This window comes from Hyla sarda, chromosome 6 (assembly GCF_029499605.1).
Source record: "Hyla sarda isolate aHylSar1 chromosome 6, aHylSar1.hap1, whole genome shotgun sequence".
Taxonomy (NCBI): domain Eukaryota; kingdom Metazoa; phylum Chordata; class Amphibia; order Anura; family Hylidae; genus Hyla; species Hyla sarda.
Genome location: NC_079194.1, coordinates 279243551 through 279267744, shown reverse-complemented (window position 1 = coordinate 279267744; position 24194 = coordinate 279243551). Strand labels below are relative to the sequence as shown.

The following is a 24194-nucleotide window of genomic DNA, read 5'->3' as shown; positions in this document are numbered from 1 at the left end:
GTAAACGAGCTGGCACTGCTTCTGCCTAAACAGGAAGATGAACCCATCACACCGGCCTGATGCGGAGAGAGTTGTTCCAGAAGAAGAAATATCTATTATACATGGACTTAACTAAAGTTTATTGTTGTTATTAGAAATCATAGATTTAGACGGGGAGTGTCATGTTACACATGCATGGTTTGCCTTTTTATCCTGTGTGTCCCTTCTCTCTCCCCTTCATTCTGTTCTCAGTATTGACTCTTCCCCTCCCTTCACTCTTGTCTTGTTGCTTCATCCTTCATCTCATCCACATGTGCCAGTTAGCTGCTCACAGCATGATCTTTTGACCTATCCATTTGTTCTTCGGGGTGTATGATCAGCACAGTTTGGAATAAACTTCATCACAATTTACAAGGTGTCTTTTGGATCGAGTCACTGTCAGCCAATTCAACTAAGATTGAGGTTACTACTATCTCTTCACAAACTGTAAGTTTCAGAGATCACACTTTCAATGCTTAGACTGGAGAGGCAGAACAGCTGTGATTCCCTGTTCATGATTAATGGAGGTGTATAGTGAACTGACGTCTATTGTTCCTAATACCCAATCTGGTTGCCACTGTATTGCTTCTATTTCTCTGATGGTTTGTGTAGAATCTTTGATGTAAGATGGGGTTTGTTTAACATGTGGTTGTAGGATGATGTCTATATACTTGGATAAGTGAGAGGTGATGGATTCTATCCCAGATATTATGGGTCTTCCTGGAGGTTTAATTGAATTCTGGTGGATTTTTGGGATACAATAAAATAGGGGTATACGGTTTTCGGTAGTGGTTATGTAGTCATATTCTGATTTAGTAATTATTTGTTGGTCACAGGCTTCAATACAAATATGTTGAAGTTCAGATATGAAGTTTTCAGCTGGGTTATGAGTTAATGGTTTATATGTATTGGTATCGGATAGTTGGCTATGGCACTCTGAATTATACTTATCTACATCCTGGATCACTATCCCTCCCCCTTTGTCGGCTGGTCGATAACTATTTGATCCTCTTTTTGTAACTCTTTCATCAATAATGATTTTCTGGTTGTATTTCTTTTGTGGTTTTAGTTTTTTAATATCATGTTCTACATTTAGTTTGAAAGCTATCATTGTCTCACTTATCTCCTGTTTGGGATAAAATTGGGATTTGGGTTTTAGTAGAGTATGGGTGTATTGCTGTCTGGTGATAAGTTGTTGTTCAATCAGATTTTTTGGGTGACATTTTTTAAGACAAAGTTTTCGCATGTATTCTTCAATTCCTATATATGTTCTAAATTTGTCTATTGGTTCATTTGGAGCAAATTTCAACCCTTTGTTATATGTTCTGGTTTCAGAGTTTTTGAACAGAATCTGAATCTGTATTTCGTTTATTTTCCTTATTTTTTGTCTTGTTCTATGTCTTCGGCATGGCTTGTTTTTCGTGTTGGGGTTTGGTTCTCCGTGGTGTCTATTTGGGAATTGTGCATCGGTGCCAAATTGATCGTTTGAGAGAGAGGGGGTATCAATGGTGGCGTCAATGTGTTGGTTGTCATGAGCGGAAGAGTCGGTAGGGGAAGTAGTCGTTGTTTCTGATTGGTGGTGAAAGTGGTGTGGAGGATAGTGGTACTTGGTGTGAGGACGAACGTGAGAGATGGTTGTAGTGCGGTCTGTGTGTGTGTTGTGATTGGTAGTGTGGAAATTGGATTGTTTCTGGACCATATTGTCTCTGAGTGTATATTTGAGTTTTTGGGGTGGTGTGCTAATAAGGTGTGTTTGGATTTATGTGGTTTCTTGGAGAGTAAGGACGGTGGTTCGTGTAATTGGGGCGTTTGTATAAAAAAAAACTTCTGACAGTGGTTGAAATCTGTTTCGAGTGGTGACATTGTATACTGTTGATTTAGGCTGGGTTGGAGCAGAGTCTGAGGGACGTGGGGAATCATTTCTAAATTTATTTCTTTTTTTTCTGAAAATTGTCTTTCTCAGTTTTATCTAATTTTCTACAGATACTTTCTTGATTTTTCAAACATTCATAGTTTTTAGTAAATTTTTCCATTTCTACTTTCACCTTAGATATCTGTTCTTCTATCTCTGCCAATATCTGAGTGCGTCTTTTGATGATCATTTTGACTGTTTCTATTGATTGTGCGTGAAAAAAGGCATCCCATTCTTTATCAAATGAGTCGCTATGTAGGTCTCCAGCTGGATATTTATACGACTTGAGACCTTTTGGTACAAAATTGGAATTTATACATTGTGAAAGGGATATGTGTTTGAAAACAATAAATAAATATATATATATATATATATATATATATATATATATAAGATAGAGAAACAGCGATGCTTCAGCTCACCCCAGGTGCGCACGGACAGAGCGCGGACCTCGCCCAATTGAACAGCAGAAGAAAGAGGAGTCCAGCGTCCAGAAACTCGGAGGAAAATATTTATTCACCAGATGGTCATGACAGGAACACAGGGTACAGTGACGCGTTTCGGCTTTACAACGAAGCCTTAGTCATACACAAATTGTACTACAAAAAGACCGGGTTTTATACATGTGGGTGGGCGGATATGACGTAACGGCACACCTGTACTGACAGGTGGACGTGACGTCAAGGCCACACCTACACAAGATGGTATAACCACCCACATGTAGAAACCAATGGCAACCGCCACTGCAAGACATGCAAAACATAAACCAAAAGAATTTTTTATCTAAGATTTATCAAATATGGACGCTTTTACATGAAAACAGTATTAAAATATTTTATAATATATTAACATACATAAATATGACAATTTCTTTATTACAAAAATATCTTAAATATAAAAGAGAAGAAAGATATCAACATCATTTGTAAGATACAGAAATCTATTTCTCATAGTAATAAAAGAAAAACCGCATATCCATGAAGCATTCACACTCATGGTTTATATAAATGAGTGTGTTGCGGAATTATGCTATCGCACTACAAAAATGGAACAGCTAGAACCATGATAGTCATTGAAGAATAAACAGATAAGAAGGGGGGAAAAGAGGGGGGTGGGAAAAAAAAGGGGGGGGGGGAACAGGGGGGGAGGGGAAGGGAAAAGGAGGGAAAGGTTAATGTGGGAAGGGGCAGTGACCCAGAGAAGAGGAAAGAAAAAAAGAGGAAAAGAAAACTCAAAAATACTCAAAAAAGTAATAAACTCAAAAAATGCAAAAAAATCAAGAAATTATGTCAGTAATGTAGGATCGTATCCATTCTTTTATTCAAACCTTGAGGATATCTAGTCCCCAGCTTCAGGATCCAAAAGATCTCACGGTCTAGGATCTTATGTTTTAAATTACCTCCTCTAATTGGAACCGTGACCCTTTCAATCCCCTGAAGCCGGAGGCCAGAGGTATCCCCAGCATGCGCCTCCGCGCAGTGCTTGGATACCATTGAGACGTTCCTAGATAGGAAATGCGGTACATCGGAAATATGTTTCCGAATCCTCATTTTTAGAGAACTTGTAGTGCAGCCTACGTATTGTACCTGACAGCTAATGCATGTGAACAGGTATACGACACCAGTGGTGTTACAGTTTACATACTGCTTGATTGGAAAACTAGTATGGTTAACTGCAGACACAAATGTAGTAGAATTAAAAATATAGCTGCAACAAATGCACCTTTTAGCCCCACACTTGAATGATCCAATGTATGTCAGCCAAGTGGGTTTAGTCGAGGCCTTATTCTGGAACAGGCTAGGAGAGAGACGTTGGCCAATAGTGGGTGCTTTCTTAGACACACATCTATGGCCCCCTATCAAAGCCTGTTTAAAATCTGGATCACTACTTAAGATCGGCATATACTTATTGATGACCTTCTTAATTTTGTGAAACTCTATGCTATACTGGGTAGAAAACACTACTGGTGAATTATTTCTGTTATCAAACTTAATGTTTCTATTTTGACTAAAGCTATGAATGACATTTCTATCATCACCATTATCTGTTTCACCGTGCATATCAGAAGTGATACCCATCAAAGACATAAAACATAAGATCCTAGACCGTGAGATCTTTTGGATCCTGAAGCTGGGGACTAGATATCCTCAAGGTTTGAATAAAAGAATGGATACGATCCTACATTACTGACATAATTTCTTGATTTTTTTGCATTTTTTGAGTTTATTACTTTTTTGAGTATTTTTGAGTTTTCTTTTCCTCTTTTTTTCTTTCCTCTTCTCTGGGTCACTGCCCCTTCCCACATTAACCTTTCCCTCCTTTTCCCTTCCCCTCCCCCCCTGTTCCCCCCCCCCCCCCTTTTTTTCCCACCCCCCTCTTTTCCCCCCTTCTTATCTGTTTATTCTTCAATGACTATCATGGTTCTAGCTGTTCCATTTTTGTAGTGCGATAGCATAATTCCGCAACACACTCATTTATATAAACCATGAGTGTGAATGCTTCATGGATATGCGGTTTTTCTTTTATTACTATGAGAAATAGATTTCTGTATCTTACAAATGATGTTGATATCTTTCTTCTCTTTTATATTTAAGATATTTTTGTAATAAAGAAATTGTCATATTTATGTATGTTAATATATTATAAAATATTTTAATACTGTTTTCATGTAAAAGCGTCCATATTTGATAAATCTTAGATAAAAAATTCTTTTGGTTTATGTTTTGCATGTCTTGCAGTGGCGGTTGCCATTGGTTTCTACATGTGGGTGGTTATACCATCTTGTGTAGGTGTGGCCTTGACGTCACGTCCACCTGTCAGTACAGGTGTGCCGTTACGTCATATCCGCCCACCCACATGTATAAAACCCGGTCTTTTTGTAGTACAATTTGTGTATGACTAAGGCTTCGTTGTAAAGCCGAAACGCGTCACTGTACCCTGTGTTCCTGTCATGACCATCTGGTGAATAAATATTTTCCTCCGAGTTTCTGGACGCTAGACTCCTCTTTCTTCATATATATATATATATATATATATATATATATATATATATATACACACACAGTACAGACCAAAAGTTTGGACACACCTTCTCATTCAAAGTTTTCTTTATTTTCATGACTATGAAAATTGTAGATTCACACTGAAGGCATCAAAACTATGAAGTAACATGTGGAATTATATACATAACAAAAAAGTGTGAAATAACTGAAAATATGTCATATTCTGTGTTCTTCAAAGTAGCCACCTTTTGCTTTGATTACTGCTTTGCACACTCATTCTCTTGATGAGCTTCAAGAGGTAGTCACCTGAAATGGTCTTCCAACAGTCTTGAAGGAGTTCCCAGAGATGATTAGCACTTGTTGGCCCTTTTGCCTTCACTCTGCGGTCCAGCTCATCCCAAACCATCTCGAATGAGTTCAGGTCCGGTGACTGTGGAGGCCAGGTCATCTGGCACAGCACCCCATCACTCTCCTTCTTGGTCAAATAGCCCTTACACAGCCTGGAGGTGTGTTTGGGGTCATTGTCCTGTTGAAAAATAAATGATGGTCCAACTAAACGCAAACCGGATGTAATAGCAGCCGCTGCAAGATGCTGTGGTAGCCATGCTGGTTCAGTATGCCTTCAATTTTGAATAAATCCCCAACAGTGTCACCAGTAAAGCCCCCCCCCCCCACACACACACACACACCGTCACACCTCCTCCTCCACACCAGCACACCTGTGAAGTGAAAACCATTTCAGGTGACTACCTCTTGAATCTCAACAAGAGAATGCCAAGAGTGTGCAAAGCAGTAATCAAAGCAAAAGGTGGCTACTTTGAAGAACCTAGAATATGACATATTTTCAGTTATTTCACACGTCTTTGTTACGTCTACAATTCCACATGTGTTAATTTATAGTTTTGATGCCTTCAGTGTGAATCTGCAATTTTCATAGTCATGAAAATAAAGAAAACTTTGAATGTGAAGGTGTGTCCAAACTTTTGGTCTGTACTATATATAAAATGTTGCATTATCTTCTAATACCTTTTTTATCGGACTAACAGAATTTTGGGGATTTCTCCAAAGCAAATCTCCGGACTAATACGGTTACTCAAATTTAATATATATATATACATATATATATATATATATATATATATATATATATATATATATATATATATATATAGTAAATTTGAGTAGCCGTATTAGTCCAGTAATGCAGATGCAAATCATAAAATGTTGCAGTATCTTGTAATACCTTTTTTATTGGACTAACAGCATTTTGTAGAGACAAGCTTTCGGGATTCCTCCCAATTTGGACTTGATAAAGGGAGGAATCCCGAAAGCTTGTCTCTACAAAATGCTGTAAGTCCAATAAAAAAGGTATTACAAGATACTGCAACATTTTATGATTTGCATCTATATACAGTGATCCCTCAACTTACAATGGCCTCAACATACAATAGTTTCAACATACAATGGTCTTTTCTGGACCATCGTAAGTTGAAACCACACTCAACATACAATGTACAGACAGTCCAGATCTGTGAAACGTGTCAATGGCTTGAAGAACCGACCAATCAAAATGGGCATTCACTGGTAAAACACCTGTATTACTGAAGTGTATGCACTGACTGGTGTCTGGTATTACATGTTCTGTACACTTTACCTGTACCAGGGTTACCTGCTCTTTTGGAAACCAGGTGAGGGTGACTCCATTACTTTTTTGGGACATTGCGTGTACTGTACAGGACCCTGAAGAAGCTCCTGTCCTCTACATAGACCAGTGTTTCCCAAGCAGGGCACCCCCAGCTTTTGCAAAACTACAACTCGCAGCATGCCCGGACAGCCTTTGGCTGTCCGGGCATGCTGGGAGTTGTAGTTTTGCAACAGCTGGAGGCTCCCTGCTTGGGAAACACTGACATAGACAGTGATTTACAGCTCCCAGCAGATCTTTCTTACTTTTATATGTAAGGATTTGCTTTATCTATATTAGTTATCTACTTATTTTTCTTTAATCCTCACTTTTTCCTATTTTTTTGGATGACATTTTGGTGCCTTTAGAACCAATTACCAGGTTTCCATAGAGTTCTGGTCTCAACATACGATGGTTTCAACATACAATGGTCGTCCCGGAACCAATTAATATTGTAACTTGAGGGACCACTGTATATATATATATATATATATACACACACACACACACACACACCATGCAATGAATGGTTGCAGTTCTCACAGGCAGCCCTCGCTACAATTTAAGTTTTATAAATAAATAAATGTAACTATTTGTAAACAAGCGATCACAGCCACAATGTGTATTTGTTACCTGCGACCACTGTTTGCTTTGTCGCAATTTGTTGTCAGTTTTTAAGGTTAACAAAAGCAAGGCATATACCCGTCACACATGCGAGAAGCAAATGACTATGTTTTCCTTGCACACCGCCGTGTTCTTTCATGGGGCTTTGCCATGCAGCTGGCATTGTGCCCTTAGAATTGGGATTCGGCTGCAGTAAGTAGATCAATGGCTGCTTGAGTGACTCCAGATTCTGATCCTCTTACTGTAGGAGACTTTTATTACGAAAAAAAGGGACAAAACCCCATGAGTGATGTGTCAGCCCGGTGTGAGGAAGGAGAGGTTCATGGCTCCCTATTCACTTTAGGAGGGGGGGTGTGGGGGGGGGGGGGGAGGATGGGAGGAAGGGAGTGAGGAAGTGGAAGGGGGGTGGAGGAAGAGAGAGGTCAGAGGAGGAGATGCTGATGGGAGGAAACTGACAGTGGAGCAGCAGCAGCAGCCTGCAGCTGTTTGAGAGAAAGAGGGGACTGGGGGAGTGGTGGAGAGAGAAAGCTGAGCTACAGATCACAGAGGAAAGCAGATGAGCCCAGAGGTAGGTGACAGTGACCGCACACATTGTATATGTGACTGTATGTGTGTGTGTGTGTGTGTGTGCCCCGCTGAACAACTATCACCTCTGCGCTAGCACTGCCTACGACAGTGATTCCCAACCAGGGTGCCTCCAGCTGTTGCAAAACTACGACTCCCAGCATGCCCGGACAGCCGAAGGCTGTCCGGGCATGCTGGGAGTCATAGTTTTGCAACAGCTGGAGGCGCCCTGGCTGGCATACACTGGCCTACAACCTGACATGCACAGGCCCTGTGCAATAGGCTCAGCAGCTGGTTTGTTGCACATGGCTACATGTATCCTATCTTGTTTGCGGACACAATGTTACATCTAACCATGTGTGTTACCTATCCTCCATATGTGATGACCAGCAGTCCTCAGAACTACACGTGTTACATTGTACTCCTGTGCTTAGTATAGCGAATGGACTACCGCCAGTCCCGGATACTATTAGTGGACTATAGTTGCAGTTTTATTTATTTATTTATATATTTATTTCTTTTTATTTGATTTTTTATTTTTTTTTTCCGCCATCTACGAAAGTCATTTTTCTTTCAATTCTGTCTCTCGAATATCCGCTCGGATGACAGAGGAAAAAGGGCATGTGGAGCAGAAACAGACAGAGGAAGTGACAGACCTAGACAGGGGGGGAAAGGATGTGAGTGGGGAGAGAGAGAGAGAGAGAGAGAGAGAGAAAGAGACAGAGGAGGGGAAGAGGTGCATGTGAGTAACAGGGAGGGATATGAGACCGAGATGTGGGCGATCCATGAATGGGGTCTCTCATTTATAGAGACATTATTACACTGTTTATCCGTACATTGCATCATGACCATACAGACGCTCTTTAGAATTTGCAATGCATTGTGGTCTTGGTAGTCCCATCTGCATGTGAAACCCAATCTGGTCCCTGGAGTCCTAAATCTTCCTTGGCAGTTAAGTGTATTTTCATGGTGAATTCTCCCAAGTCTCTTGTTCTATGGACTTTGTCCGTAGTCATTTCTAGTAATGACTTCACATTAGTATCACATTTTCCGTTGTATTACGGGGGGCCATGTACCCGCCGCGCACACCGTACGGTATTACTGCTGCCTTATGCAGGAAGGTATCTATGCAATGCAGCGCGTTGTATACCCTGTCGTTCCAGTAATGTAAACAGGTCTTACGTGGGCTCCCAGTCATGCGTTTATTGGTTTTCTGTGTTATTTATAATCGGCTATTTCAATATACAGTACAGGCTGGTTTCCCGGGCCGGATAATATAGACCAGTATGTCATGCGGGGAGGTGGTTTCATTCTACAGAGGGGCCTCTGTTCACTGCTCAATACCAATCATTGTTAACACTTATCTCCCCCCAGTGTATTCCTCGGCTCTGCTCTCTCTTCCATCCCTCTTTCTTCCTTCCAGTAGTATCATCATTTATTCATAAGGTGTACATATGTTCTTCTTCACAATGAACTGGAGACAATGGAATAGCTCAGTATGCCACTTGCCTGATGTGTGAGAACAGAACTGTGAAGGTGACTGTGCTCCTTACATTATTTATTCTCCACTGTATACCGTATTTTTCGCCTTATAAGACGCACTTTTTCTTCCCCAAAACTGGGGGGGAAAAGTCGGTGCGTCTTATACGGCGAATACACCCCTATCGCGGCGGTCCCTGCGGCCATCAACGGCCGGGACCCGCGGCTAATACAGGACATCACCGATCGCGGTGATGCCCTGTATTAACCCTTCAGATGCGGCGATCAAAGCTGACCGAACAGCCCGACAGAATAGCCGGGTTAGTGCTTACAGGACACCGGGAGGGACCTTACCTGCCTCCTCGGTGTCTTCTCCGTTCAGGGATCCCCTGTATGGCCGGCGCTCTCCTTCTTCGTCATCACGTCGTCGCGTACGTGCGTCAGCGTGCGTAACGACGTGATGGCGGCGACGGAGAGCGAGGATACCCGGCCGGCAGCAGAGACGTTCCGGAGCGACGGGGACACGGCGAAACAACGATGGAGCGACATCCAGGGCAGCGGTGACGGGTCCGGTGCGGCGGGGACACATGAGTGTTACCTCCTCCTGCAGTGGTCTTCAATCTTCGGACCTCCAGATGTTGCAAAACTACAACTCCCAGCATGCCCGGACAGCCAACGGCTGTCCGGGCATGCTGGAAGTTGTAGTTTTGCAACATCTGGAGGTCCGCAGGTTGAAGACCACTATTGGGTTCAAAATCTTTATTTTTTTAGATTTTGCCCCTAAAAATTGGGTGCGTCTTATACGCTTATACGGTATATACTTTGTCGTAAGGCTATATATATTACACGTCTGCAGCGGTGCTATGAAGCTTCTTTTATTGTTATTCCTTTGCAGAATTTCTGTATGAAAAAAATGGCTGTCACATGGAACAAGTGACATCAATGTGGAGTGTGACTTTCATCTTTATCTATGGGGATGATATTTTCTTGTGACCCCTGCTGTCAACCAGATCGGTGGCATGCTGGGTCTACATGTGTATATGTGGCGAAATGCCACAGGATGTCTCGGGGGGTGCGATGGTGAGGTGTATGGAGCAGATGTTGTAGCCCAGGGGCAAGAAGGTGTTATTACCCCCTAAATGTTCGTGACGCCAGGGCGTGGTTTTCCCGGTAACCACCCGAACAGTAACACCGTTACCCCTAGGTTAGGCAGGGCAATAATATTCCAAGACCCGGTAAGGGTTAACGATACCAGGTAAGGCTTTACTGAGGTAGAAAGAGGGAAATAGTGTTTACAGCTAGGCCAGGATCCCAGAGAGGGGGCCAGTAACACAGAAGGACCTTGCAGCTTGCTGGGACTTGTAGTGACTCTGAGAGACTTTAGTTCAGCCACGCAGACTATAATAGACTTGACTTTAGACTTGACTGGGTTGTAGGTAGTGACAGCAGACATAGACTTGACTTACTGTAATGTGGCTGTAGATGGTAAGAGGCCTCCAGATATGTTGGACACTGGCTCTGAGACATCTGGTCTTTATTGTGCCTCAGCAGAAAGAGAGAGATTGTAATGGCTGCCCCTCTTATAAAGGAGGGCTGAGCCAGAAGCCCATAGGTCAAGCTGCAGGTCACCTGGTTAGCTGGTGCTCTCTGGGTAACAAACACATCAGGTGAACACATTATCATATGACTAACTCAAAAGTCCTTAAAGGTTCTTAAGGCATAACATACATAACACTATACATAACATATATTACTATGGGGGAGACACTGCAGGAGAGCATCTAGGACACAGAGGGACTCAACCTGACAGGACCTAGTTACTGTACGGGACTATATCCCGTACTGGGTCATCACATATAGCTTACCTGATATGCTGGAAACTGATTGGAGAAAAGGGTGACATATACTGGGTATAAATTTAAAGGTGCAGAGATGTGCATTAAAGATGGCGCTGTATAACAAAATTAATATGGAAGATTAATGCTTGTGTATTCCTCTACCTTCTTTTCTTAACAATGAGGCCAAGTTGAGCTGGACCTCTTTTTAGGCCAATATTATACAGGAATTGTATGGTCACATTTCTGCCTCTACAGCCACAAGTTCTATCCTGAATGGGGGTCTGATGGTCCGTACTGACAGCTGTCAATTCAGGTCATCAAACTTGTGGTCAGGCTGGGACTAGGATCTGTAATGCTGGGTTCACATATGTCCGGCATCCGGCCTAAATCCCAATGCAACTGATGCTGCAAATTATGACAACATGCATCACTTGTCATCAGTTGTATGGCATCCAGCATCCATTGTTTCTGGCTCCGGACAAGGGAACGCAGCAAGCTGTATACCACTGTCCGGTGCCGTCCGGCGTGTCCAACCATTCGGCTTCAAAATTGAGACACTGGATGATTGTGAACTGCTCCATTCAAATGAATGGGGTCAGTTCTAGCATCAGTTTCGCTCCAGTGCACGCCAGAGGGAACTATGCCGGACGCCTGAAATATGTGAACCCGGCCTTATATGGATGCGAAAAATGTGACTGTAAGTGTATGTTCACACAACCGAATCTCCACACGTTATTCCGCTCAGAGAGTACGCTGCATGAATCTAATATTGGTGTGAATGTGTCTTCCATTGACCCATTCACACTGCAGAATTTCGGCAGCTGAAAATTCCGCCACCGGAATTGACCTGCCAAACGAATGAACATGTTCATTCTTTTGGCAGAATTATGCATGTACTGCATTGTTGTCAACGGTGATGATGCAGGTCCATGCCATCCTAGCGACGATCGTTTTGAGTGGCGGACGCTCAGATGTAGTGTAAACTCAATAAACTTCAGAGCCTGGATACATTTTAAAGGGATGTATAGGTAGAAGGAAAACCCGGTTCCACGGCGCGATCCACAAAGTCAGTCATATGGTAGTGATCAGTAAAGTATTTATTTAGCCAGGGTGCAACGCGTTTCGGGGCATGGGATCCCCTTCGTCAGGCAAATAGGCCTATTTGCCTGACGAAGGGGATCCCATGCCCCGAAACGCGTTGCACCCTGGCTAAATAAATACTTTACTGATCACTACCATATGACTGACTTTGTGGATCGCGCCGTGGAACCGGGTTTTCCTTCTACCAATACATCCTGCTACTGATCGGCCTGCTGTTCGCTGGATCCGATACCGGGAGGCTGCACCACTATCTTTATGCGCTTGTGTAGTTGTGTCATTTACACAACCGTACCAGGTACCATTGAAATACCATTGAAATTATTGTGTATCCTACATCCACCTACATCCACACTGTTTAGAACATACTGCGCTATGAGGAGCTCTGCTTTTTGTTTTATAGATATATGAAGTCTCACATTTTAAAGGGGGCCTGGATGTTTTTCTGGAAAAATATAATATTACAGGTTATGGATAGTAGATGGGGACAGAACGTTGATCCAGGGATTTATTCTGATTGCCATATTGGAGTCGAGAAGGAATTTTTCCTCCGTCATGGCGCAATTGACATCAGCCTTAGAACATTATATGTATATAAATATGTATTTAATACATATATTCATGTATATAAATATATATATATATATATATATATATATATATATACACACATATACTGACTGAAGGTGGCAGGTTCGACCATCTTGGTGTATCGGCTCCTTAAGGTCGGTTTCATCTTGGTGTAATATGGGCGTGTTTTATATCTGTATTAACACTGCAAGTCCCTGCCTGGCCGTGAGTTAATTTATTTTTTATTGAAAGATTTTATAATAAACATACTGTAAATGAAGCTAAAAGAAAAACATGAAGTAAATAAAAATACACTCTCATCAATTTAAATATCCAAGATGAGATATCATTTCACACAACACAATATACCATATTGGAGAGATTTATTAAAACTTGTGCAGAGGAAAAGTTGACCAGTTGCCCATAGCAACCAATCAGATCGCTTCTTTCATTTTTCAGGGGCCTTTTTATACATGAAAGAAGCGATCTGATTGTTTGCGATGGACGACTAGTCAACATCCGGACCCAAAATTGCGGCAGTATCAGGCCCCTGTTAAAGGGATACTCCGGTGAAAACCTTTTTTCTTTTAAATCAACTGGTGGCAGAAATTTAAACATATTTGTAAATTACTTCTATTAAAAAATCTTAATCCTTCCTGTACTTATTAGCTGCTGAATACTACAGAGGAAATTCTTTTCTTTTTGGAATGCTCTCTGATGACATCACGAGCACAGTTCTCTCTGCTGACGTTATTATAATAATAATAACGCTTTATTTATTGTTGTCCTTAGTGGGATTTGCTGCCCTTAGCATACATCTGCTATGCACGGTTGCTAAAATGGACAGAGATGTCAGCAGAGAGCACTGTGCTCGTGATGTCATCAGTATTCCAAAAAGAAAGGGATTTCCTCTGTAGCATTCAACAGCTAATAAGTACTGGAAGGATTAAGATTTTTTAATAGAAGTAATTGACAAATATGTTTAACTTTCTGCCACCAGTTGATTTAAAATAAAAAAGGTTTTCACTGGAGTACCCCTTTAAACTGGCCATCGGCCAGTAGTATTTCGGTCAATATTTTGAGCCAAAACCAGGAGTGTGTCCAATGGACAGGAGTACATATTTTCATTATAGTTTTTGTCTCACTCCTGGTCTTAGACTAAAATACTGACCAAAAACCCAACTTGTGAACGCGGCCTTACTCAGATCAGTAGCTGAGGGCTTCTGTGCAGGAAGAAATCTATACATATGTAGAATACAGAGAAATATAGGTACGAGGTTTTTCATGTGCGACAACAGGATGTCACTGTGTAGGTGTGTGAGAAAAGCCGCAGTTCAGAATAATAATATTTAATGTTTATATGGGGCCAACAAATTCCGCAGCCCTTAAAGGGGTTATCCAGGAAAAAAAACTTTTTTGTTAGTTAAAAAGTTAAACAGATTTGTAAATTACTTCTGATGACACGTGTCTCGGGAACCGCCCAGTTTAGAAGAGGTTTGCTATGGGGATTTGCTTCTAAACTGGGCGGTTCCCGAGACACGTGTCATCAGAGAGGACTTAGACAGAAAAGAGCAACCTTAACTTCAGAAGCTCATAAGTACTGAAAGGATTAAGATTTTTTAATAGAAGTAATTTACAAATCTGTTTAACTTTCTGGAGCCAGTTGATATATAAAAAAAAAAATAAGTTTTTTTCCTGGATAACCCCCTTTTAACAACACAGAGGGGGAGATTTATGGAAACCTGTGTAGAGGAAGAGCGGGGCAGTTGCCCATGGCAACCAATCAGATTGCTTCTTTCCTTTTTAAAGAGGCCTGTGAAAATAAAAGAAGCAATCTGATTGGTTGCTATGGGCAACTGCACCACTCTTCCTCTACACTTTTTTTTTTATAAATCTCCCCCCAGAGGGTAGGAATGAAGACAAATATCAGACAGCGTATTTCACTCTGCGGATGCGCCGGCGGCAGTTACAGAGGGACCGCAGACCGAGCTCGCGGCTGCGGCTGGGTAGCTCTGTGTGTCTGCTCGTACCGACAGATTTTTACAGAGGGAAATCCACCGCTACAAGCGACCACAAAGAGTTACCCGGAAGCTCGCTCTGCAGCGTGAAATAAGCTGCGGGTGCGCCCTGTGTGACCCTGCCCTAAATATCCAGCTTACAGTAAGGTTCTATATTTATTTCATAGAACAGAGTTTCCCAACCAAGTGCCTCCAGCTGTTGCAAAACTACAACTCCCAGCATGCCCGGACAGCCTTCGGCTGTCCGGGCATGCTGGGAGTTGTAGTTTTGCAACCGTCATAGAACAGAGAAGTATGTGTAGATAGTGAACTCTCCACTGGAATGCTAGGTGTAAACATATACATTCCTTATAGAAACTACTTATAGCTATTGCGTAAAACTTACACTTACGTTTTATTTTTTTGTTTTTGTTTTTAACATACAAAAATACCCAGAATTCATACACATTTATGCATACATAATGGGGGAGATTTATCAAAACCTGTTGCCCAGTTGCCCATAGCAACCAATCAGATTGCTTCTTTCATTTTTAACAAGTCCTCTGCAAACTGAAAGAAGCGATCTGATTGGTTGCTATGGGCAACAGGTTTTGATAAATCTACCCCAATATTACTAAGCCTTAGCCAGAGGATTGTAAGTAGCAAAGTCCAATGATCATTTATTTACGGTCTTTATTTTATTTTATTTATTTATTTTTTATTCTGAAATTAAAAAACACGACCTTGCGATGCCGAATACATTTGCCTAGGCGATAAAGTGTTCAAGGCATTTCACAGCAGCTCGACTATCTTCACCTCAGTGTGAACACGCCTTTGCTGCCTCAGTATAACACTGTGTAAGTCCCCGTCCTTTCTGCTGTATATAAAAAAAGGGAACAAAATTCATAACAAAGTCTTTTTCCACACCAGACCATCCTTGTTCCATTGCTTCCTCTTTTTCCCTCTGAACCTGACATCTGCTGTAAGGTAATAACTTCCCTCATTGTATTGTATCTAAGGCAGTATATTCCTTAAAGGGGTACTCCAGGAAAAAACATATAAATATATATATATATATATATATATATATATATATATATACACACAAATATATATATATATATATATATATATATATATATATACACACATATATATATATATACATATATATATATATATATATATATATATATATATATATATATAGATATACCGTATTTATCGGGGCATACCACGCACCGGCCTATAACACGCACCCTTTAACGTTTTTTATCCAAATATCATTGGTAAAATGAGGGTGCGTGTGTGCGCGTGTATACCCCGATACACCCCCAGGAAAGGCAGGGGGAGAGAGGCCGTCGCTGCCCGCTTCTCTCCCCTGCCTTTCCTGGGGTCTAGAGCCCTGCTGCCGCCGCTTCTCTCCTGCGGGCTATCTGCGCCGCTGCCCCTTCTCTCCCCCTGACTATCGGTGTCGCTGCCCGTTCTCTCCCCCTGACTATCGGTGTCGCTGCCCGTTCTCTCCCCCTGACTATCGGTGTCGCTGCCCGTTCTCTCCCCCTGATTATCGGTGCCCCATTGCCGGCGCCGATAGCCAGGGGGAGAGAAGCGGCGCCGGCAATGGGGCATCGGCGCCAACAGACAGGGGGAGAGAAGGGGCAGCGGCACCCATTGCCGGCGCCGCGGCCCCGTTGCCTCCCCCATCCCCGGTTATATAATTACCTGTTTCCGGGGTCGGGTCCGCGCTGCTTCAGGCCTCCGGTGTGCGTCCCATGCGTCGTTGCTATGCACTGCACGGCGTGGCGCAATGACGAGTGATGTCATTGCGCCGTGCAGCGCATAGCAACGACGCAGGGGACGCCACACCGGAGGCCTGAAGCAACAGGTAATTATACAACCGGGGATGGGGGAGGCAACGGGGCAGCGGCGCCGGCAATGGGTGCCGCTGCCCCTTCTCTCCCCCTGTCTGTCGGCGCCGCTATATATCAATTGGCTCCAGAAAGTTAAACAGATTAGTAAATTTCTTCTATTAAAAAAATCTTAATCCTTCCAATAATTATCAGCTGCTGAAGTTGAGTTGTTCCTTTCTGTCTGGCAACAGTGCTTCCTGCTGACATCTCTGCTTGTCTCGGGAACTGCACAGAGTAGAAGAGGTTTGCTATGGGCATTTGCTTCTACTCTGGACAGTTCCCGAGACACGTGTCATCAGAGAGCATTTAGACAGGAAAGGACAACTCAACTTCAGCAGCTCATAAGTACTGAAAGGATTAATATTTTTTTATAGAAGTCATTTACAAATCTGTTTAACTTTCTGGAGCCAGTTGATATATATATATATATAAGTTTTTTTCCTGGATAACCCCTTTAATACCAGTTACTGATTAACTTCTATGCTAAAATACATAATGTAATATAATAAATAAATAAAATGCAGTGTTCACTGTGTTCACATCTGCATCAAAGGTTCTCTTCGGAGCCAACGTCACGGAATCCGGCAAAAATATAGAACGAAATATTGCAGCATGAGGAAATCCAGTGGTCCCCAAATAGTGTAGGGGGTCCGACACCATCATTGTTTCCATTGTTCTACTCCTATGAGTAGTGATGAGCGGCAGGGGTCACATATTTGAATTTGCAATATTTTGCGAATATATTGACTATTATTATTATTACTATTATTACTATGTTCGCGAAATTCGCATATTTGTTATGTTCCTTCACTTTTTTTTCCATGCAAAAATTCACTCAAGAATTTGCATAAAATTTGCATAAAAAGTCACATGTGAAAAAAAACAACAACAAAAAACGACTATTCGTCATTACGAATATATAGGACTATATTCTAAATATTCGCGAAATCGCGAAGTGCCTCTTTTCTCCATTCCCAACACATGAGCGCTTAAGAGAGCATTTATGTGTACGGAGGGATTGGGGCAGGTAGCTGCTGTTTGGCCAAAAGCTATTGCAGTGTTTCCCAACCAGGGTGCCTCCAGCTGTTGGAAAACTACATCTCCCTGCATGCCCGGACAGCCTTTGGCTGTCCGGGCATGCTGGGAGTTGGAGTTTTGCAACTTAAGAAGGCTACTCCCCATAATGTGTGTTTAATAGGAGACGTTCCCAAAGACTTTGTATAAAAGTTGATCCTTGTGGCATGGACAGCGCTGGGAGAGAACATGCTTAAAGGGGTACTCCGATGGGAAAAAAAAATTTTTTTTATCAACTGGTGCCAGAAATTTAAATAGATTTGTAAATGACTTCTATAAAAAAAATCTTTACCCTTCCAGTACTTTTTAGCAGCTGCATGCTACAGAGGAAATGCTTTGCTTTTTGAATGAATAATTTTTTTGTCTTGTCCACAGTGCTCTCTGCTGACACCTGATGCCCGTATCAGGAACTATCCAGAGCAGGAGAAAATCCTCATAGCGAACCTATGCTACTCTGGACAGTTCCTGACATGGACAGAGGTGTCAGCAGAGAGCACTGTTGACAAGACAAAAAACAAATTAAAAAAGAAAATAATTTCCTCTGTAGCATACAGCTGCTAATAAGTACTGGAAGGGTAAAGATTTTTTAATAGAAGTCATTTACAAATCTGTTTAACTTTCTGGCACCAGTTCATAAAAAAAAAAATGTTTTTTATAATATTTTATTCCCAAAAAAATTAATAAAAATTTATTAAAAGTTTTATATGTGCAAATATGGTATCAATAAAAAGTACAAATCACGGCACAAAAAATTAGCCCTCATACCGCCGCTTATCCAGAAAAATGAAAAAGTTATAGGTCTTCAAAATAGGGGGATTTTAAACGTACTAATTTGGTTAAAAAGTTTGCAATTTTTTTTAAGCGCAACAGTAATAGAAAAGTGTGTTATCATGGGTATCATTTTAAACATATTGACCCAAATAATAAAGAACACATGTCATTTTTACCGTAAATTGTACGGCGTGAAAACAAAACCTTCCAAAATTAGCAAAATTTCAGTTTTCTTTTAAATTTCCCCACACAAATAGTATTTTTTTGGTTGCACCATACATTTTATGGTAAAGTGAGTGGTGGCATTACAACTGACAACTGGTCGCGGAAAAAACAAGCCCTCATACTAGTCTGTGGATGAAAAGATAAAAGAGTTATGATTTTTTGAAGGCGAGACGGAAAAAACGAAAACGGAAAAATAAAATTGTCTGAGTCCTTAAAGGGAACCAATCATCAGATTTTACCCTATATAACGCTTGGCAAAGCGTTATATAGGGTAAAATCTTTATTTTCACCATTCCCGGGGGATGCTCCTGCCCCCAGGGATGGTGAAGATATGAAGTTATAAACTAGTCACCGCCACCGCCGTAAGTAGTCACCTGGGCGGGGAGCTCTTCTCACCAACTCCCGTTCTTCGGCCGGCAGCGACGCCCCCTCCGCTTGATTGATGGCCCATCAATCAAGCGGAGGGGGCATCGCTGCCGGCCAAAGAACCGGAGTAGGTGAGAAGAGCTCCCCGCCCAGGTGACTACTTACGGCGGCGGCGGTGACTAGTATATAACTTCATATCTTCACCATCCCTGGGGGCAGGAGCGTCCCCCAGGGATGGTGAAAATAAAGAGTTTACCCTCTATAACGCTTTACCAAGCATTATATAGGGTAAAATCTGATGATTGGTTCCCTTTAAGGCTCAAATGGGCTGAGTCCTTAAGGGGTGAAGCATGTTCTCTCTCAGCGCTGTCCATGCCACGCAGCGCTGCAGCCTTCGAGTCTGCCGGGTCATAACTACGGGGCCGGATTATCGTGATGTCATGCCCCCTCCCATAGACTGCATTGCGGGGGTGGGGCGTGTTATCACATGAGGGGCGGAGTCATGATGTCATGAGTGGTAGCGGGGAAAAAGGAATCCGATCCTGGCGCTCACCCGTGCGGCAGCTGAGGAAATGATGTCAGGAGCCGTGATGAGGTAAAAGATGCACTTTATTTTGGATAAAGCAGGGACTATGTGTTGCGAGGGGACATGATTGGACCTGAGGAAGAGGGGAGCCTGTCCCCTCGCAACGCGTAGTCCCTGCTTTATCCAAAATAAAGTGCATCTTTTACCTCATCACGGCTCCTGACATCATTTCCTCAGCTGCCGCACGGGTGAGCGCCAGGATCGGATTCCTTTTTCCCCGCTACCACTCATACTCTCAGACAGTCCGGCCGGCCGGGTGTATCCGGGCAGCACACCGTGGATTTCCACTTACCCACACCAGTTGGGCCCCTTCAAGCTGCAACAGGTGTTATGCTCTCAGCATAACACCACCAGGTGAGAGCATTCCTTACGCTTCCTCACCTGTCACTTATAATAAGGATAACGGCACATAGATAGGCGCATTGTCCCTTTTTGTCTTTCATACTTCTCGAAGTCATGATGTCACAATACTTCGGCCCCGTAGTCGTGACCCGGCAGACTCGGAGGCTGCAGCACTGCGTGCAGCTCCCACAGGTGGGTGCTGCATGCGAGATAGCGTGGGTCCCCAGCGGCGGGATCCCTGCAATCAGACATCTTATCCCCTATCCTTTGGATAGGGGATAAGTTGTCTTAGGGCCGGAGTGCCCCTTTAAATTGCCATAATACATGCCATTATACCACGATTTTGGATCCTTTGGGGGGTCCTTTGGAAAGGGCATAAGATGTCTTAGGGCCGGAGTACCCCTCAAAATAATCGATTTAAAATTACACAATTTTTGCAAAAATTTTGGTAAAAATTTGACATGCCGCAACAGTACTACTAATAAAATGGCAGGAGGTGTTATGTGAAAATGTAAATATGTAAAGTTTTATTGATGTATAAACTCCTTTGAAAATGTAGTGTGATTTTCGTGCCATTTTTAGCATGCTGCGCACAGAATATTTTGTTTGAAACACGATGGGAGTGGCATGAAAATCACGTAAAGTTTGGAATATGTCCCCAATATGTGACGGCTGCTTTTCATTAGACTTTAATGGAGCACAATATTAGATAAAAAAAAAAAAAAGACTGCTTTATGTATCTTTTATACTGCAGTATTTTTATTTTTTTGTTAGCATTTTACAAAGTGTGAACTTGGCCTTAATCTTCCGAGCTCCTTTATGAGGCTGGCAATCCCAGAAGCTGACATTCAGGAACGCTCCGAGACCTACAGGCTGTGAACTGGAGCTCATGGTAGATCTCCTATTACAAGGACTCCTTCTGTCACACACATTCCTGGCACATTGGGAAACAGAGACCTTCCCGGCGCCAAGCGAGAACTATTTCACTTGAAATAAAACAAATATCATTCTTTTATATGACAGTTTCTTATTACAACCCAGGAGAATGTGTTGTGTGCTTGAAGTATAGGGTCACCTATGGAGAGTCTTCACCTATGGCTGCATAAGTAACAATTCCCAAATAGACTATGTGGACACATGGAAGAATTGTAGCTGGTATTTCTATAACCCAAAATCTGTTCTACACATCTGCATCGGGTTGTTTCTGGAGCAAGCATATGGTTGGGGGGGTGATTTATTATTTGTACCTTTTCCTGTACACTTTTGTAGTTTGCAGTTTTTTTTCCAAGGCTAAGTTTTCACTTATCTGGGTTTGTTTGTTTTTTTGACCTGCAGAAAAACTCCACAAAAAACTGCCCTGTTATTTTGCACTCCCAGTATGCAGTTTTTACAGTGTTTTTTAGTGTTTTTTTTTACATTTTTAACGTTTTAGTATTGAGGTTTTTCGGGCGATCCGATCATCCATTTTAGTTTGGAATGCTGCAGATGCAGTGATCTGTATTGATCACAGCATCTGAGGGGTTAATGGCGGACAACCTCGCGATTGCGGATGTCGGCCATTACCGGCGGGTCCCTGGCTGCTATCAGCATGATCCGGGCATCGCTCCAATGCTCGCGGTTATGTATAGGATGTAAATGTACATCTTGGTATGTTAAGTAGCAGCTCACCAGGACGTACATTTATGCCCTGCGTCGTGAAGGAGTTAAGCTAGGTTTTCACTTGTTTTTACGCCACAAATGCCGCACTGCGGGAAAAAAAACCTGCAACCAGACGTAAGCTGAAAGTCAATAGGGATTTATGAAATGCCATACCCACTTGATGTTTTTTCCTTTGGCGTTTTTTTCAATCATCTTTGGCGTTTTCTGCCATTTTGAGCTCGGTTGCAGTATTCCAAAATCGCAGCATGTTGTGACTATGGTGTTTTTTTTAATTTAGACAAATTCTTAGCTTTTCTCATCCATAGAACTCTATGGCCCAGATTTATCAATCTGTGTGAGATAAAAAGTGGAGCGGTTTTTCCACAGCAACCAATCACAGCTCAGCTTTCATTTTTCCAGAGCTCATTAGCTGAGCTGTGATTGGTCGCTGTGCAAAAATCTCTCCACTTTTTCTCTCACACAGTTTGATAAATCTGGGCCTATGTGAGCAAAAAAACGCCATGTCTTTGCTTTTTTAGCATTGGCTTTTTTCTGACTTTTTTTTTTTTTCCCCTCCTCCATTTCTTCAATATAAATGAAAGAATGACATCACGATAAAAACACAGGGGAAAAAATGACAAGACCCACTATTACTATTTAAAAAAAAAAATGCCACAAAAACTGCACCTTGGGAGTGCAAAATGTCAGGGAATTTTTTGTGCCATTTTTTCCAGGTAAAAAAAAAAAATGGCAGAAAAAAAACTGTAAACTTAGCCTTATACTGTTAAGGCTGGCTCCTGGTTAGGCCTTAAAATGTGCATGACTGCCGCTGTATACTGCTGAGTGCCGACACAAGAAATAAACACCAGACAAAATGTTGGTATATATCTCCTTCTCAGCATACTTGCTAGGGAGCTTTCCCAAGGAGTTCTGTTTATTATACGAAAGTACATTGGTTTTTACATTTGACAAAAAAAGGGAGCTTAGTTATCATGTCAAAATCATCATGTTATATTTTGATTGGTTATTTGAGTATTGCGTCTATATATATTAGCATATTAAACATTCATTTCTTTCTTGGCTGTAGTTCACTGATGTTGCCATCCCCCTATTCTACCAGAAAATTCCGTATATATCTGCCCTTCTGCACAGTCTATATTAGGGATCGACTGATTATCGGTTGGCCGATATTATCATTCCGATATTCACGATTTTGGACGTTATCGGCAATTACCTTGCCGATAATCCGATAATGCCCCGCTCCATGCACTGCCCCGCGCCTCCTCCCCCCCAACACCGCACTGCCCCGGCCAGAGACCGCCATGGCTGCCCCATTGCCTCCCCCATCCCCGGTTTTATAATTACCTGTTCCCGGGGTCTGCGCTATTTCTGGCTCCTGCGCCATCCTGTGTTACACTGTGTGACGTCCTCAACGCGACATCACCGTCAGTGCGCACAGTGACAGCTCATGAGGACGGCGCCGGAGCCAGAGGTAGAGCAGACCCGGGAACAGGTAATTATAAAACCGGGAATGGGGGAGGCACTGGGGCAGTGGCGGCGTCGGTCTCTGGCCGGGGCGGTGCGGTGTGGTGGGGGGTGCAGTGCGGTGGGGGGGGGGTCGGTGGCAGTAATAGGACCCCAGGGCAGGCAGGGGGAGAGAAGCGGGTGGCGGAGGCGGGGGGGGGGCGGAGGCGGGCGCGTTAGGCATAAATAGCCATTAACTTATACCGGAATATCGGTATAAGTTATCGGCTATGGGCCCTAACCTCCACAGAGTGTCGGTATCGGCCCTAAAAAAACGATATCGGTCGATCCCTAGTCTACATTTCTTCAAATGTTTTGTCTCCCACTTTCAACTCCTCTTCTTATCTTGCGTCGTTTGGCCTCGTCCCAAGGTCTTCATCTTCCTGGTCACAAGCAAATAGCAAGCTGATATATCTCATAAGGAAAATAATGTTTTTCTGCAGTATATTAGCATATATATCTATTTTTAATATATATATATATATATATATATATATATATATACATATTGATCAGTAATCAAAATCATAATGTTCATCCTTATCAATACTACTTTTCCTTCCCTTTGCAAGCAGGAGTTTTTTTCTAATAATAGCTCATGGATATGCATGCTCGCCATTCATGGCCGATCGGTCGCTTAAATGGATACAGGAATTGTTTAGGAAGGAAATGGCTAATCTACCAGCTGAAAAATCTTATGAATGCCATCTCTATTAAAACGTATATGGGCCATAACACACAGACCGCATTCTTTGTGTCTTCCCTGTCACCAGTTCTTAACATTGTGTTTTTGTTTTTTTCAGGATTCACTCCTGTATAGCGGTGTTTCCCAACCAGTGTGCCTCCAGCTCTTGCAAAACTACAACTCCCAGTGTGCCCGGACAGCCGTTGGCTGTCCGGGCACGCTGGGAGTAGTAGTTTGCAAGAGCTGGAGGCACCCTGGTTGGAAAATACTGTTGTATAGCACCCTGTAGG

General features: G+C 42.4%; 1 protein-coding gene across 7 annotated transcripts in view; it reads left to right on the top strand.

Annotated features, from left to right (window-relative positions):
• The first annotated feature begins 293 nt into the window (after positions 1-293).
• The window catches only part of SIPA1 (signal-induced proliferation-associated 1), a 111302-nt gene continuing 87401 nt past the window's right edge, over positions 294-24194 (top strand). For 2 of the 7 annotated variants that reach the window (XM_056527453.1, XM_056527461.1), the window contains exon 1: positions 7681-7805. The gene's annotated coding sequence lies outside the window, so the exon portion shown is untranslated. Of the gene's footprint in view, positions 466-7680; positions 7806-8524; positions 8544-9317; positions 9338-15418; positions 15439-15749; positions 15771-24194 lie in introns of those variants that run through there. The other 5 variants (XM_056527454.1, XM_056527459.1, XM_056527460.1 and 2 more) reach the window with 5 other exon arrangements.